This window comes from Coturnix japonica, chromosome 1 (genome assembly GCF_054131305.1).
Source record: "Coturnix japonica strain WE chromosome 1, WE-NBRP24, whole genome shotgun sequence".
Taxonomy (NCBI): Eukaryota; Metazoa; Chordata; class Aves; order Galliformes; family Phasianidae; genus Coturnix; species Coturnix japonica.
The window spans coordinates 134,955,635-134,971,540 of NC_140663.1; the positions used below are offsets into that span (position 1 = coordinate 134,955,635).

At 37.4% G+C, this 15,906-nt stretch overlaps 1 protein-coding gene across 4 annotated transcripts in view; it reads right to left on the bottom strand.

Moving 5' to 3' along the window:
* The window catches only part of GPC6 (glypican 6), a 720,043-nt gene that overhangs the window by 216,103 nt on the left and 488,034 nt on the right, over positions 1–15,906 (bottom strand). The window lies entirely within an intron of this gene.

A 15,906-nucleotide genomic window follows, 5' to 3' on the forward strand; every position in this document is an offset into this window, starting at 1 on the left:
TAATCATAGCCAATGGAAAGACACCATGTGAGATTAGGGCTCTCAGTCAAAATCGTTAATGTGTATGTGGCTGACAGAAAGAAATAGTGTGTAGCTATAAACATACATGAATGTCTAATACAGTTTTCACTAGAATCATACAGTTTTCCTGGAGAGGGAGAATTAAGGTTAGAGACAAATTTCTTTCATAAGGACCCCCTGTCATCTCCGATGATAGGATCTTTCATCTTTTTTAGCAATCAGAATGCCAGGTGCCTATTCAGTAATTCCTTCCATAACCAATTGGAGAGAAATAAAACTTTTTGGGGCAGTTTCTTTATCCCATTTATTGCAGGGTAGGATAAATCTTCTAGAGGATATCCACTGAATACTCCATTCTTAGATTTAAACTGCCCACACTGAACACATTTGATAACCACTTAGTGTTAGCTGGGTAACCATTATTTCCCTTTCCCTCTTATTTCCTCATTTGTTTTGTATCAGACTTTTAAAATTTTACACGCTACTCTAATGTATGCTTTCGGGACTGAAACTCTATCTTCGATAAAAAGTGCACAATGCTAGGTGCTACTTGCAAAATGTCTTGTCACCGTGCAGTGGAGCATATGTTTCCTGTGTCAGAGTGACTGTCTAGCACAATGACAGAAAGGCTACAGGCTCCTCAGTGATCTGAGAATTTCTGAACAAGAAAGTGCAAAGAAATGGCATTCCTTTCACTCAGTTTGTTGGCTTATGAATAAATGCAACAGTTTAATATGAATTGGAAATATTTTTTTCTATAGTCATGGAAATTTGTGCTAAAAGAGGGTGTGAAAGCATGAATCTGACTTTGCACTATAGCAGCCTGTGCTAAGATGACTGATAGTTTTTATTGTCAGGTTCATAGTAAAACTGTAATTCTTTCTTCTTTTTTTCTTTTTTCTTTTTTATTTTTGCCTCTGGGATTTCTTTACTTTTTTCTGGTGCAGAATGTTTTCGTTACACTAGACCTCTTTTTGAAAACAACTCTGCCAAAAGTTAGATCAGATGTTTCTGACCATGCTCAGAGGTGACTTTTGCCTCTATTTCCTAGAGAAATGCATTTTACTCACACAATACTCTGATGGGGTGTGTAAAGGTATATTTAGCCATCCTTTTCTGATTGCTTTAGAACATATTGGCCAGTTTCAATCAAATTTGAGCTTGGTCTCAGTACAATAAGATCCTACAAGCTTTTGGAAAACAGCTGGGAGAAGAAAAGGATATAGGCTCTGTTACTGCCTTTATTTAGGAAAAGGCTGAATCATGAGGTCAGTTCCTCAAGGAAATCAAAGAGTAAAAATGGAGAATGATTCTCTGAATGTACCAGGTGTTGAAAAAGCACTAAAAGTAGAAATTCAACTATATTAATCACCAGAAAATCCAAATACTAAGTATAAGTTTAAGAAAGGATTATAATCATTATTTTCACTGCTCAGAACTACTTTTTTATGGTTAGTTGTCTAGCTATCTATATACCCCCAAACCTAAAACAAGCCCACTTTTACAAAAAGAGTAGCAACAAAAGGGGAATGTGAGTAAAACACAGAACATTCAAAATTACTTTGAAATTGCTGTTTAAAGTTGTATTTCTGCTAGTGGCCACTGAGAGTTTTATTGGCAAAGTTACTTTCATGCTTAAAATTGTGCTTCTTTCTCTGTCCAGAATTCTTGTCAATGCAAATTTGTTGACTTCTGATTGACCTCCTAAATTCAGCTGTAATCCACATGATCTTCCATCTGTGCCTTCTCAAGCCCATGCTGGTACTTGTGCTGACAGCTCTTATATCTATGTGATTTTGATCTTCTATGAAAATATACTGGTGCTTTCATTCTTGAAAAGCATAGCTAGAGGAATAAAAAAAGTTCTGGTCTTTGTATTATATTTGTAACAACCAAATATCGAATATTTACATGAGCCTCATTTTATCACAAATTTAGTCTAATTTTTCTCTGCTAAAGATCCTGATCATATTTCTGATGTGCTAGAACAGGACCTTAAAGGCCAGTTAGAATATTTAATTACAACAGTTCAGTGAATTGTGAATTCTTTTTGTGTTGCAGGACAGCTTTATCAGAACACTCTCTCCAAAGTAGTGAGAATAATTTCTTACCATACAAAAAGAATGAGCTGAACTCAAGCTTCTCATATCTTGTCTAGTTCATACTAAAACTGTATTTCAATATCTTTTGTACAAAATGGTGGCATCATCAACAGCATTTTATAAGAAAGGTGTCCTGCTTTTGTTTCAAGAGAAAACCATTTTTTATGATGAGAGGCTTTGAGTTGTGACTCAAAGAAGAAAGCAGATGGAGAAAACTACACAAGCATTTTGTATATTCATCTCAATCTCAGACACAGACCTACACAAGCATCTTCTTGCTGATCATGGTCGATGTTGCAGATCTCTGTCTAAGAAGTTGCTATGCTGCTGAAATAAAATATAAGCATGGTGAAATAAAGTATCAGCTGATCTCTCTGAGGCCAGGTGAAGGGTCTACCTTACATTCAAGTTGCTTATGGCTAGTACCTTCTGGCCACATCCTGTACTACTACACTGTATTTGGCACTACAGTTCCTTTGGTTCCCACCTAGTGCCTGAGTAACTAAAATAAGTATTTTGTGTGGTTTTTCAGCTATTTTTCAAGTGTTTAGAATAATAAGAGGTAGTAGTGCAAGCAACAGTAGTAGCAATAAGCTAAATATGTTGAATATTTTGAAGAGAGAGAGGAGGTTATTTCTACGATATTTAGATTACACTAGGGTTAGTGTGGAAGGAAAGGAGAGGACCACAACAGGACAGGTATCTTCAGGAAGTGACCTCTGTAGGGAAGCTTCCTCTGAAGAGCACACAGGCATCACATGGAGAGATCCAGAGCAGGTGGTCCAAAATGGATCCAGGAGGGTTTAGTAATTAAGCTGTGATCTGGTGAGTCTTGTTCTCAAGGCTGCTCTGTATATCTCCACCACCTACAGTAATAATTATCTTTACTTGACTGACTTTTACTGTGGCAAGGGGAAAAATAAAGATGAACTATCTATTCTGGAGGCCTGAAGTCTTTGTGAATCCAGCCTCCAGTGAACACTCAAGTTTTGATTCTCAACTTCAGCCTTTCTATTTCAGAGAAGAGTCAGCTTTTTCTTCTTCCTTAATGACAGCTCTCATGCATAAAAAAATATCAAACTTTTCCCTAACAGTGTGAAGCCTTGGTAAAAGAACAAACATAAATCAGCTTAGATTTTATTTGAGAACACATGAAATCTGTATATTATTACAGAAAGTTGCTTTTCAACCAATCATGCTTGCTACATTTTGTGATGGCAAATTAAATGAAACATATTTTCAAAGCCTATTTCTCATTTTTATCTTTTCATCCTAAACAAACAAACAAAAAATTGAAGAAATCCCACTGAGAATCTCTCACACCTAAAAATACTTTTCTGCAGACCAGTCAAAAGACAGACATTCATATCATTCAGAGATATTCAAAACCTGCATTTGCTCAGGAAAACTGTTTATCAGTTTTAAATAATATTTGTTACGATAGGCTTTTATTTATTTAGTCTTTTACAATGCGTTGCAATTAGTTGTATACTAGTCATAGCAGAGAAATTTGCATAGACTTCAAAGTTTAGAAAAAAAAGGTCCTAATGTAATTCATATTTTATAAATAAATCAGAGCACAACAAATGACAATACTGGGGAAACCACCATAGAACAGTCATTAATTGTATCATGTTGTCTCCTTGACTGACTTGGACAACTTTATTTTAGTTTAAGAGTACACAGATTGCAGCATGTCAGAAAAGTGCCAATCAGAACTTTGACTGAGCCCTGTAGCCACAGGACATGTTACACTACAGCATTTTTTAACAAATTCTGACAGATTCATCTTTAGCTAAATCTAAGTTTATGAATACAGACAAAAAAGAAAAAAACAACAACAAAACACCACCCAAAAAGGAAGATTCTAGAGGGCTTCATTACTGAACACTTTTCTGGATCTAATATTATTTCACCTAGAATACAGAATTTGCAATCATGAACTTGAAAATATAAATAATTGAGGAGAGGACTTTTTATGGCAAATATCATGAAGCTGCACTCACATTCAAAAATCACTTTATAATGTACCTGATCTATTTTATAATCAAGTCTTGGCTTTATTTTTTTTTATTTTTTATTTTTTTCCTGCTATAAGAAATTAAAAAAAAAAAAAAAAAAAGGGTTAAAGAACCTTGAAAGGATCAGAAAATCTGATATGCAGTTTCTCTACTTGTACTTATAGAAGATTTTTTATTGAAGTAACTGATAAATGTTGTCTGATGCTAACGTGGAGACATTCCTCCAAAGTACGCAGAGCATAAAGCCATACTTAGGTCCAAATCCTGTCATTTCTTGACAGATTAAATCTGTCAAATTTGTGCAAAATTCATCACAGCTGAGTACCACAACAGGCACACAATGCCTTCCAACACTTCCTATGGAATCAGTCTCATTATGAAGCACATGGAGCCATTCCTTAACATAAAAACCTGAGGTGAAACTGCTAGCCAGCCCAGAAAGTAGATATTTATTTGTGAGTGCATCTACACTAAACAATCTTCCAGTCTGTAGGGAGGATGATTGCATTTTATTTCAAACTGTATGAATGCTTTAACAATGTGGCTTCTAGTTAAAAACTGGAAAGATTTATTTCCTTTCCAATTCAGTATTCAGGCTGAAATAACAAACTCTGCTTTAAAGAAAAGCATTTTTACAAGGCAGTGAGGTATATTCCTGCTATTCCATGTAAGCAGATCATAGTTGGATAGAGTTTTAAAATGAATCATTGTCTTTTCTGAGAAGTCCTTATGTCATTTTTTTTGTTCATGTAGCCTGCCTCCAACTTAACAGTATAAATAGAAAAAATGAACTGTTTTCAAGTATAATTTCGTTCCTAGCCCAATTACTTCAAGAGTTTCAGCTAGGACTAAGGGGATAATAATGCAATGTTTATGCATGTTCCCAGGTCAGAGCCTGATCTTGTGTGCATTAGCATGTCTCAAACAACTCTTGGGAAAATGCAAGCTCCACTGAGACAAGTAGTCCTCCCATATTCAACCACCAAATGTTGATATATCTGTGGGCAACTTGATAGTCTAATTTTAACATTTCCTGTCCAAAAAATGTAACAGTTTAATTCTAGTATTTCCTACCCAGAATTATATACAAATTGAAATAAGACATAAGGAGAAATTAATGATGTTGCATTTCTGAAGAGAAGTCCAATACTTTCAATTACTTTAATATTTGCTTTTTATTGTATTCAATAAACTAGAACTAAGGAAACTTTTTTCTAATAACAAAAAAATTGTTTCTGTTCTCATTAAATAAGTCTCAAAGTAAATGTAACTTCAATTAAACATTTAGATTGATGTAGCTGTGGCCAGACTGATGTGTATTATGGCGAACACTTCATAGATTATGCAGAATTGCCAGAACCTGTTAGATCACCTGTCCTAAGAGGCACAGGTCCTTTTTTCTTTCCTTTGATGTTTAATTAAATTCAGTATAAAGACTAAATATCAGTCCAGTCACTCACTGCTTTACATCATATATCTTTGACACTATCATCTCAGCAGGATACAGCTACTACTTACTGATTTTTGTTATTCGTTTTTAAATGGGGGAACCAGATAAGGCTTTGCTATATATATATATATATATATATATATATATATATATATATATATATATATTCCCTTCCTCTTTCTCTTCCTCTTTCTTCTCTTGAAACTAGATTTGTTCACATTTTTTTCTTGTTCATATTTTGGCTTTTTCCACAAGCATTATATTACTGCTGATTTCACTTAATACTCTAGATATCAAGCAAGTTATTTTCAAATGATTTCAGTTGAAAATATGACAGAATGTATCTAATTAGAACAGCATATAAATATTCATAACATATTTGAATGTATTATTTAAGTGCTGTTTATTGTTTCAGTCTGTTTCTTCAATTCTAAGATCTGAGCTCACTGCTCATATGGTACAATCTCATATATAAATGGAAATACTGCCTCAGCCATACTCAGCTGGGAATTTATGCTGTAGAAGGTCACTTTGAAAATACTTGCTTATGCCAACCAAAAGTCTTATTTAATACTGATCTCTTAAATAAAAAATGCTATCTACATTTTTTTTTTTTATCAGTTTATAGTATCCCTGATGAGTGAAAGGTAGAAGAGCTGTTTTGAGGACTATGGATTTGTATTAACATCTTCAACTTTGTTCTTGAATTATACTGAAATAAAAGTAAATTGATACAATCAGTTGAACAGCTGCAAGATTCCTACAATTCTTGTATACTATATCTTGAGAATATGGCAAGACATAAAACATACTCAATTTAATTTTAATAATTTCATAGCCAATAAAATATATTTTCTAAAAAATATATCATTAAAAGTTCAATGTGTTCTTAAATTATAGAAAAAAATTAAAGGAAACAGCTGAACTCTAAGGTTTAATAACATTAAAAAAGCCCCACAAAATTACATGTATACTATCTGATACAAATTGCACAATATTAAGCACTTAATCCATTGCTACTCAGAGGAATCATTTTTTCCCCCCTAAGAGTAATAACATTTAGAAATTCTTCTTTGAGATGCCCCTTACCATTATTCATAATTTTTACATCATGAGAAATTATATTTCTTTCCAACACTAATTAAAATATGGGCTATATTTCATACTTATTCATTTCAGTATATCTATAATTGTGTAACTGTATGTGTATAGTTCTGGAAGGCAGATAGATACCACTCCTCCATTTTGAAGATGAAAAACATTATTGCTAATTTTAATAGACATTTAGGTGGATAAAACTGGAAAATATCTGCACCAGAAAATTCAAAGCTGCTTATAAGCATCACTCTTATCAGTGTTTTGCCTAAGTTATAAATATGCGTATTTCTGAAACTGTTTATAGAAAAATAAAGACTGTGAGTGTCATGAGGAGGACGCACTTAAAATAGCAAATCATTATAGGAGACATGAATTGTGGAATTTCACAATTTTTTCCATGGAAGTCAAAGTCAAAAAATCACAAGAACAAAATGCTCAAATGCTTTCTGAACTGTGAGACTGAATATCTATATCCAAATGAAAATAATAGATTTTCCTACTATTAGGAAACTGAAAAGAACTGCACATCAGTTTACTTGAATACGGAAAATTCAAATTTAGAAAGGTACTTGAAGAACTATAGTCACAGGATATTTTGTAAAATGCTAATTATTTTTTCTCTCCTGTGTCACTTCTTGGTGATGATTTAAACCTTTTTTTTAACTTGGTTTTTGTAATCTGAAATGCTTGAACACTCACGTCTGGATGTTAAAATGTTCTTCATAAATCCTGTTTTACATGTCAGAGGAATAATCAATTGCAAATGAACTAGGTGTAAAGAACATTGTTTGCTTACAAGGATCATTAAACCAGGAATTTTTCAGACTGAAAATAGTGCAGGTTGAGAAAATATTTCAAGATACAAGGATTAACATCCCATGAGATATTACTGAGCTGAAAAACCTGCCCTCTAAATTGTCTAGAAAAATATTTTTCTTTCTCATCTGCTGTGTGAACAAGCCCACATTAAATAGAACTTGAGGTGTGGAATCCATTTTTCCAGCATTGTAAAGGCAAAGATAAGGAGTCAAATCTTTGAAATAATTTCTTCCTTCCACTCCCTGGAGATGAAAAACTTCTTGTTATACAGAAATAAGGAAAGAATCTCACAGCTGTAAGGCTTTTCAAATTCTACCATCTCATCTGGAACATGAAGTTTAAGAAATTCTCTTAATGAAAAGTATACTTTCCTACTGTATCTCACTTGAAAGAGAGTATGATTATTTCTTCTGTGCATTTGCAAAATGTATGTGGCTTCAGCTAGATAAGAAGGCCTTGACTTAATAGGAAAGCAAGCACTAAATTTTCCAGGGTTGAAAACAGGATTCAGTAAGTTAAACTGGTCAGAAACAAAAATGACTTTAAATATTTTAGAAGAATGTTCAAACACAGATAACTACATATTATAAGTCTGAACATGCACAATTGTTTAAACAGAAAATGTACAACAAAGTCAACAAAAGCCCTCTTGGTGTTTGAGCCAATAGGAATCAAATCAAGAGTGCAATTCTTGATTTATTCTTAATTTAAGTGTAACTCTGCAATTGGGCTTTATCTCCAGAGAACAAGAAGAGGTTATCAAAAGGAACCATTCAAACACTAAAAGATTGCTAAGAAAGACACTACTTGGTAATTTCTGTTCCCTTTCTGTAGCCTGGACCTGTTCATGGCTGTGTTAGACCAAACATTTATCATTTTCTCTATTGCAGCTTTTATGTATATGGCATAAATATTGTTTATGGGGACTTGCAGTGCAAGACAGCAGGATGAGCAATGAAAGTGACCTCAGTGACAAATCAGACAGTTCAATAATATTATCAGATGCCTCTCAGAAGTCTAGGAGACTGATAGCACAGAGAAATAAACCCACAATACTGGGGAAAGAACCAAAGCTAAATATATTTAGATATGGCTGAGAGCAATAGGATCAGAAATTACCCAGAAACTTCTGTAATTTGGGGAACAAAACAAAACAAAACAAAACAAAAAAAATAGATAAAGTGTAGAATTTTAGAAGAGATCTTTAGTACTATTTTCTTGACTAGACAGCAATACCTAAATCTGACCTATGCTCCTAAGTTTATTTTTGATTCATTTCAACCTAAATACAATCATTTAAAATAGGTGTGTGTTACTGTCTCTATGTTGAGTAACTATGTAAATGTCTTCAAGGTTGGAGGCTGCCTGGGCTCCAGCGACCATGCCCTGGTTGAGTTTGTGATCTCAAGCGATGTGGGCCTGGCAAAGTGCAGGACCAGGATGCTGAACTTTAGAAGAGCAGACTTCAAGCTACTCAATGGAATGCTGGCCAAGATCCCCTGGCGCGCTGCACTCAAAGACAAGGACGTTGAGGAGAGCTGGCTGCTCTTCAAGGATGCCCTCCTGGAAGCACAAGAGGTCTGCATTTCCCTGAATAAGAAAGTGGGCAGGAGAGGTAGAAAACCGGCATGGCTCAGCAAGGACCTGCTGAGAGAACTGAGGGCGAAGAAAGGGGTGTACAAGCTCTGGAAACAAGGCTGTGTCAACTGGGAAGAATACAGGGATGCCGTCCGGACTTGCAGAAGTGGGATCAGGAAAGCCAAGGTGCAGGCAGAACTGAACTTGGTGAGGGACGTGAAAAACAATAAGAAAACCTTCTACAGGTACATTGGCCAGAAGAGACAGGCCAAAACGGGTGTACCTACTCTGGTAAATTTAAAAGGAGAACTGGCTTCAACAGATGAAGAGAAAGCTGAGGTGCTGAATGAGTTCTTCACCTTGGTCTTCACTGGTGGCCAGGATTCTAGTCTTTTTCACGTCCCTAAGCCCCGCACCCCCATACCTCTATGTGGGGACCAAGGAGGTAAATCCCTCCCCACTGTAAGGGTAGAGCAAGTCTGAGAGTGCCTCCTTAGACTGAATGAGTACAAGTCTATGGGGCCAGATGGCGTGCATCCCAGGGTCCTGAAGGAGCTGGCTGAGGTGGTTGCTGAGCCGCTCTCCATCATATTTGAGAAGTCGTGGCTGTCAGGTGAGGTCCCAGATGATTGGAGGAAGGGTCACGTCACTCCCATTTACAAGAAGTGGAGCAGGGAGGACCCGGGTAACTACAGGCCGGTGAGTCTCACCTCCGTGCCTAGGAAGATTATGGAACAGATCCTCCTGGACAACATGCTTGATCACATAAAGAACGAGCACGTGATCCTAGACAGCCAGCATGGCTTCACCAGGGGAAGGTCATGCTTAACTAATCTTGTGGCCTTCTATGATGGAGTGACGGCATTGGTGGACGAAGGGAAGGTGACCGATGTCATTTACCTGGACCTGAGCAAGGCCTCTGACATGGTCCTCCATCACATCCTCATCTCCAAATTGGAGGGAAGTGGATTTGATGGGTGGACAACTAGATGGATAAGCAATTGGTTGAAAGGCCACAGACAGAGGGTGGTGGTCAATGGCTCTATGTCCAGGTGGAGGCCGGTAACAAGCAGTGTCCCTCAAGGGTCTGTCTTGGGACCGGTGCTCTTTAACATCTTTATTAATGACATCGATGAGGGAATGGAGTGCACCCTCAGCAAGTTTGCTGACAACACCAAGCTGAGTGGTACAGTCGATACAGTGGAGGGAACGGATGCCATTCAGAGGGACCTCGACAGGCTGGAAAGCTGGGCTCGGGTGAACGTAATGAGGTTCAACACAGCAAAGTGCAAGGTTTTGCACTTGGGCCAGAAGAACCCCAGGCACCTGTACAGGCTGGGAGGAGTGGTCCTTGAGAGCAGCTTGGCAGAGAAGGACCTGGGGGTCCTGAAGGACGAAAGACTCAACATGAGCCAGCAGTGCACTCTGGCAGCCTGAAAATCAAATGGGATCCTGGGCTCCATCAGGAGAGGGATGGTCAGCAGGGATAGGGAGGTGATTGTCCCTCTCTACTCCGCTCTTGTGAGGTCCCATCTGCAGTACTGTGTCCAGGTGTGGAGCCCTCAGTACAAAAAAGATATGGAGATTTTGGAAAGTGTCCAGAGGAGGGCCACAAAGATGATCAGGGGGCTGGAGCACCTCCTCTATGAGGACAGGCTGAGGGAGTTGGGTTTGTTCAGCCTAGAGAAGAGAAAGTTGCGGGGTGACCTCATTGCAGCCTTTCAATACCTGAAGGGAACTTAGTCCCAGGAGGGGAGTAAACTCTTCAAAAGGGCTGACAATAGCAGAACACGGGGAAATGGTTTTAAGATAAAAGAGGGAAGATTTAGGTTGGATGTTAGGGGGAAGTTCTTCACTAGGAGAGTGGTTAGGCCCTGGAACAGGCTGCCCAGGGAGGTTGTGGATGCCTGTAAAGGACAGAACTGTTTTTCTTTTGTTGTCTCAAAGCTTGCTTCGTGAGGCCTTTCTGATGATAAGACTCTGACTGGCGACTGCTAACTATCTAGGAGGGTGAATGGTGGGTGTTATTGTGCCATAGTGTTTCTGCTTATGATTGCAAAGATAAGCAGAAGCAGGACGAGCAGTCTTCTTCAGGGGTGCTGCTCAAAGGAGCTGACCACTGCAGAAGGCGATAATGCTTGTGTCTGGCAACAGAGACCCCCCTCCTTGCTGGCTTATCTGTGGGCCAGGAATGTCACAAAAGCTGGTTTTAAACCATTTTACAAAGTGTGTTTACCTGCTTGTTTGGAAGTTCAGTGTTTGCTTGAGATACGTTCCCAAAAATGCTGAGCTGTAATCCTCAGACTTCAGAGAAGAAGAAAAAAAACCCCACTGAAAGGGGGGATAAAAGGCCCTCACTAAACTGGGGACTTTGGAGACAAACTCCCAAAGACACCTTTGACGGAGAATTCCCTGAGGGGAAAACCTCGTTGGAAGAACCCCTGAGGCCAGCTTGCTGCGGAGCTCCCTGGCTGTCTCCCATCCCCCGTGGTGATCAGATGAGTTCCTGACCTACTGTGTACCTCGCTGGACCCATGGTGGTGACTATCTCTTTTGCTCTCAGCAAAGACTCCTTGCTTATATTTCCTACTTTCCCTATCGCCTACCTTCCCTTCCCCATCTCCCTAAAAACAGCTAGGACTTTAATAAACTGGTTGGACCAACATTTGAACCGTTGCTTCTTAATCTCACGCCGGGTATATACACATATCAAAGAACCTCGCCTCCCTCCTGTAAATTGGAGCGAGACAATGCCCCGTCCTTGGAGGTGTTCAAGACCAGGTTGGATAGGGCCCTGGGCAACCTGATCTAGTAAAGGCGTATGTTTGGTGGCCCTGCTAGTCAGGGGGGTTGTAACTACATGATCCTTGAGGTCCCTTCCATCTCGGGTCATTCTGTGATTCTGTGATTCTGTATCTTAGAAGTTAAGAAATATGAATCCATCTTTTCGTTCCAACAAAGATAGCAGGAGGATATTGCTGATCAATGATGTGCAGTGGCTCTGCAGAGCAGTCAGTCAGGAGAAGAATGAAGTTGAAAGATGCATTAAGAAAGGATGGTGAGGAAAAAAGTCCAGATAACATTCTGTACAGTCAAGCAGAAATGGATTTGTGCTCATTGGGAGGAAAAGTTACAGACATGTAACAATACTTTACGTGTTGCTCAGGTACAAACTAGAAATTTAAGGGGAGGCCCTTGATAAATTGGAAATTGAACCCCTGGATAATCAGGAGTGAAAATTCTGAGAAAGAGTTGAGGTTTAAAAAGAAAATATCTGCTACAGCAAAAGATAATGATCAAATCAAGCAGTTAGACATGTGCAGCAGTATCTGGATAAGAAAATGATGAGAAGAATGACCAAGATAGTCCTACTCATAACAGCCAAGAAACTTGACATGCAGAATAAATACCTGAGAGTAAAGTCTTGCTGACTACCTATGATTCAGAGTGGAAAACAGAAAAGCATCTGAGAAGCAAATCTATTTTCTCAAACAGAGAGAGCATCAAAACTGCTCTGATCCCTCATAAGTACTATCAAGAACTCACAAAGAATTCTTGTTCAGCATTCACTGGCCTGTAAATTATTTTACTGACTTAAAAAGGGCATGAAGTGTGGAATAGAAGGCTGTGGGATGTCTTACTTGTGCAGCGTCAGCAAAAACACACTAGCCCAGATGAGAAAGAAATAAATGAGGACATAATATTGGCAGTCTTGGCCAGTGATAAGTTATGCAATGATTTGAGTTGACAGGTGACAATGGATTGACCCGATATGTTCCAGCATCTTCCTGCTCTAAAATACATGGAGTTCTGATGCAAAAGACACATTGAAGTTAATGGCCAGGTGATCAGGATTTGAATTCGGTGGTAACGGGAATGTCCTGGACACAGCAAGTAAGGACATGTATATTCCTTAGAGATGCCTTCCTATATGACAGATGAGTTGTTTAGGCTGCATATAGCACAGAATAAGGAGTATGAAGTAGATGAACTAGGACTAAGAGTGGATTATTGTACTAGAAAGAGAAATAACATTATAGAGATAACAAAGTAGGCATCTCCAAGGTTGTCGTCTCTGTCTGCTTGAAAAGCTTCATTTTATTTGTACACTGAACTTTTTTTTTTCAGATGAATTCAAAGGGTAAAATAGCATAAGTGTCTTTGTGAAACAACAACAACAACAAACAAATAACAAAACCAAAGAAATCTTTATAGACACAAAACATGATTTTTCTTATTTTCCATATTCTAGGTCTCACCACACTAAATTAAAAATGCCAAATAGCAAAGAGCTCTGAGTTGTGAATTGAAACATCAAGCCCATTCTTAGACCAGCAGTAAGCTGGTCACGCCTTGCCAAAAACAAGGTAGGTGCAAAAATACAAACATTGCTTCAGGAATGAATGCTAAGCCCTACTTTGAAGACTGGCTTTTTGTTGTAGACCCTCAGTTCCTGTAGAGAGCTGGTTGTCCGGGGCACAACAGAATATAACATTTATGTCTCTGCTTCATTTCATGATATGAAAGAAGCACAAGATGAAGGATTAAAGACAGTAAAAAGAATTCCTTGTGGATCATACAGAAGTACTAATCTCTTAAACTATTTCATTACCTCTAAAATGCATAAGGCTATCAGATCTTTAGTGCATCCCAGGAAGGATCTAGTCAGACACATTGCCATGAACTAATAGTAAAGAGCTGGCTCCTCATTATGAAATACAATATCTTGGTAATATATTCAGAGTAGCACAGAAGTAGAGAAATGCTTTATAAATAGCTCACCATCTATTTTTAGGCACCATAAATGCCCACTGCATTATGTGGGACCAAATCATGTGAGATCACCTTATAGCTCCATGTTAACATTTCCTCTTTTATGGTCTTTCAAGTCCTCTTGTTAAATTTTCAGAAAGCTACTTGTAAATATAAATACCATATATAAAATATTTAACAGATGCTCAAGTGCACCTTGGGATGATGTCTATGGTCTGCAATGACCTGTTTATGGGATGTATGCCCACATTTCTGCTGAGTATTATGCTTGCTGCTTTTGGAACTGCATAGTAGAAAGCAGTTTTGTATTTTCCTTCACAATGGAGTTATATTTTATTTTATAAATTTATTTAATTTTATCATTTTATTTATTTATTTTTAATATATCTCTTGTGTTCTACAGGCAAAATGATATGACAGAGGGTTCCTCGTAAGTGTCCATGTGTTCTACTTCCAAGCAAATGTAAAAGGAATGTAGGAAAAAAGATTAAATTGTGAAAAGTTAGGAAAATAAGTGTCACTGCAGTAAGAACATCCCTTCTTTTCAGTGTTTTGTCACTACGATGTGCACTAAACATGAACGAAGTGTCTGCATTGGATGAATACATAATACAAAGCCAAATATGTAAATTTCCTGAGAATATTTTATTGAATATTGTTAAAACAAAGTAGTCCTGAGCAAAAGATCAATCTTCCTTCCACATAAACATATAAAAATTAAAATCATGTACATCTACAGTAAAATGTTGTACATTTTCTTTACCCTGATAATTAAGAGAGAAATCAATCACCCTACCAAGATGCCTCCATTAAAAATTATAGCTCTGGCACTACAATTTTTGGAGAATATTTTAGTAAAAAGTAAAGATATTGTACCTTTGATTTGAAATAAGTGAGTATCAAACAAAGGAAAATTCTTTGAGTTTAAGCTGGTTATTTATTCATGCTTTCAGAAGTCAGATCAAAACCTACACTACAAAAACATCTGACAATCAGATTTGCTTTTTCCTTTTATGTAGAGACAGAATAAATGTGAAATTTACTATTAAATCTTGACTAATTCTACCATGAAATTTTGGTTGATGTACAAAACAGAAGCAGAGTGTACAAGCATATGAAAATATTTCTTTTAATGCTTCGTTCTTCATAAATCCTCAGTAGGAAAGTTGTTCTTTAAATATTTTACCTATTCACAACTGAACAGGAAAATGCATTCTGTTTTGACTACAGCCTAAAAAGCAGCAGAGCTGTGAATGTGAAAATTAACAGTAGACATTTAATTGAGAAAATATATAGTCTAATATTATTTTATTTGGCTTAGATAGTTTGCCATATTCAGTTTAAAAATAATACTTTCAGTTATGACCACAAATTGTAGTTGTCTTATTTACATTTCTCACTTTAACAGCTGCAGAAATCACTCATGTATGCGTTATACTTTAGATCTGTCAACAGCCCCTGGAAACACTGATCTTAACTCACCCTCAGTGGGTTGGAAGTGCTCTGTAGTAAACACTGAAGCCTATGTCCCAGGTGCAATCTTCCTAGCTGCTGTCTGAGAACAAGAGCATTGTCTGCTCTTACTGCTTTAATATCTGATACATCTTCACCTTGAAGATTTTACATTAGATGGAACTGAAGGGCTGAGGAAGACATAACAGCATGAACCTGACACTGCAGTGTTTCTAGGTACCATGGTCACATTGTGACTACATGTCAGGATGAGATATCTGCACATAAAAGCACCATATATGTTCTGATCTTCTTTGTAGGTATAATCTGGATCTATATTGCTTTCACAGATCTTTCTGTGTGGATAGTCCATGGCCATACTACCACCACCACCACCCAGTACTCTGTAACAGACTAAATTGTGCTGCGGAATGAGCTGGCCTTGAATATACGTGCAGTAAGGTGAGGACAATTTTTGTGTTTCTCCACTGTCATAACAAGTTCTCTTATAAAAAGTGAAAGATTTCCTATAACCTGTTAAATGAATCCTCGCTGAGTAGCAAAACCCTATTCATGTTGAATCTAAAAAGAC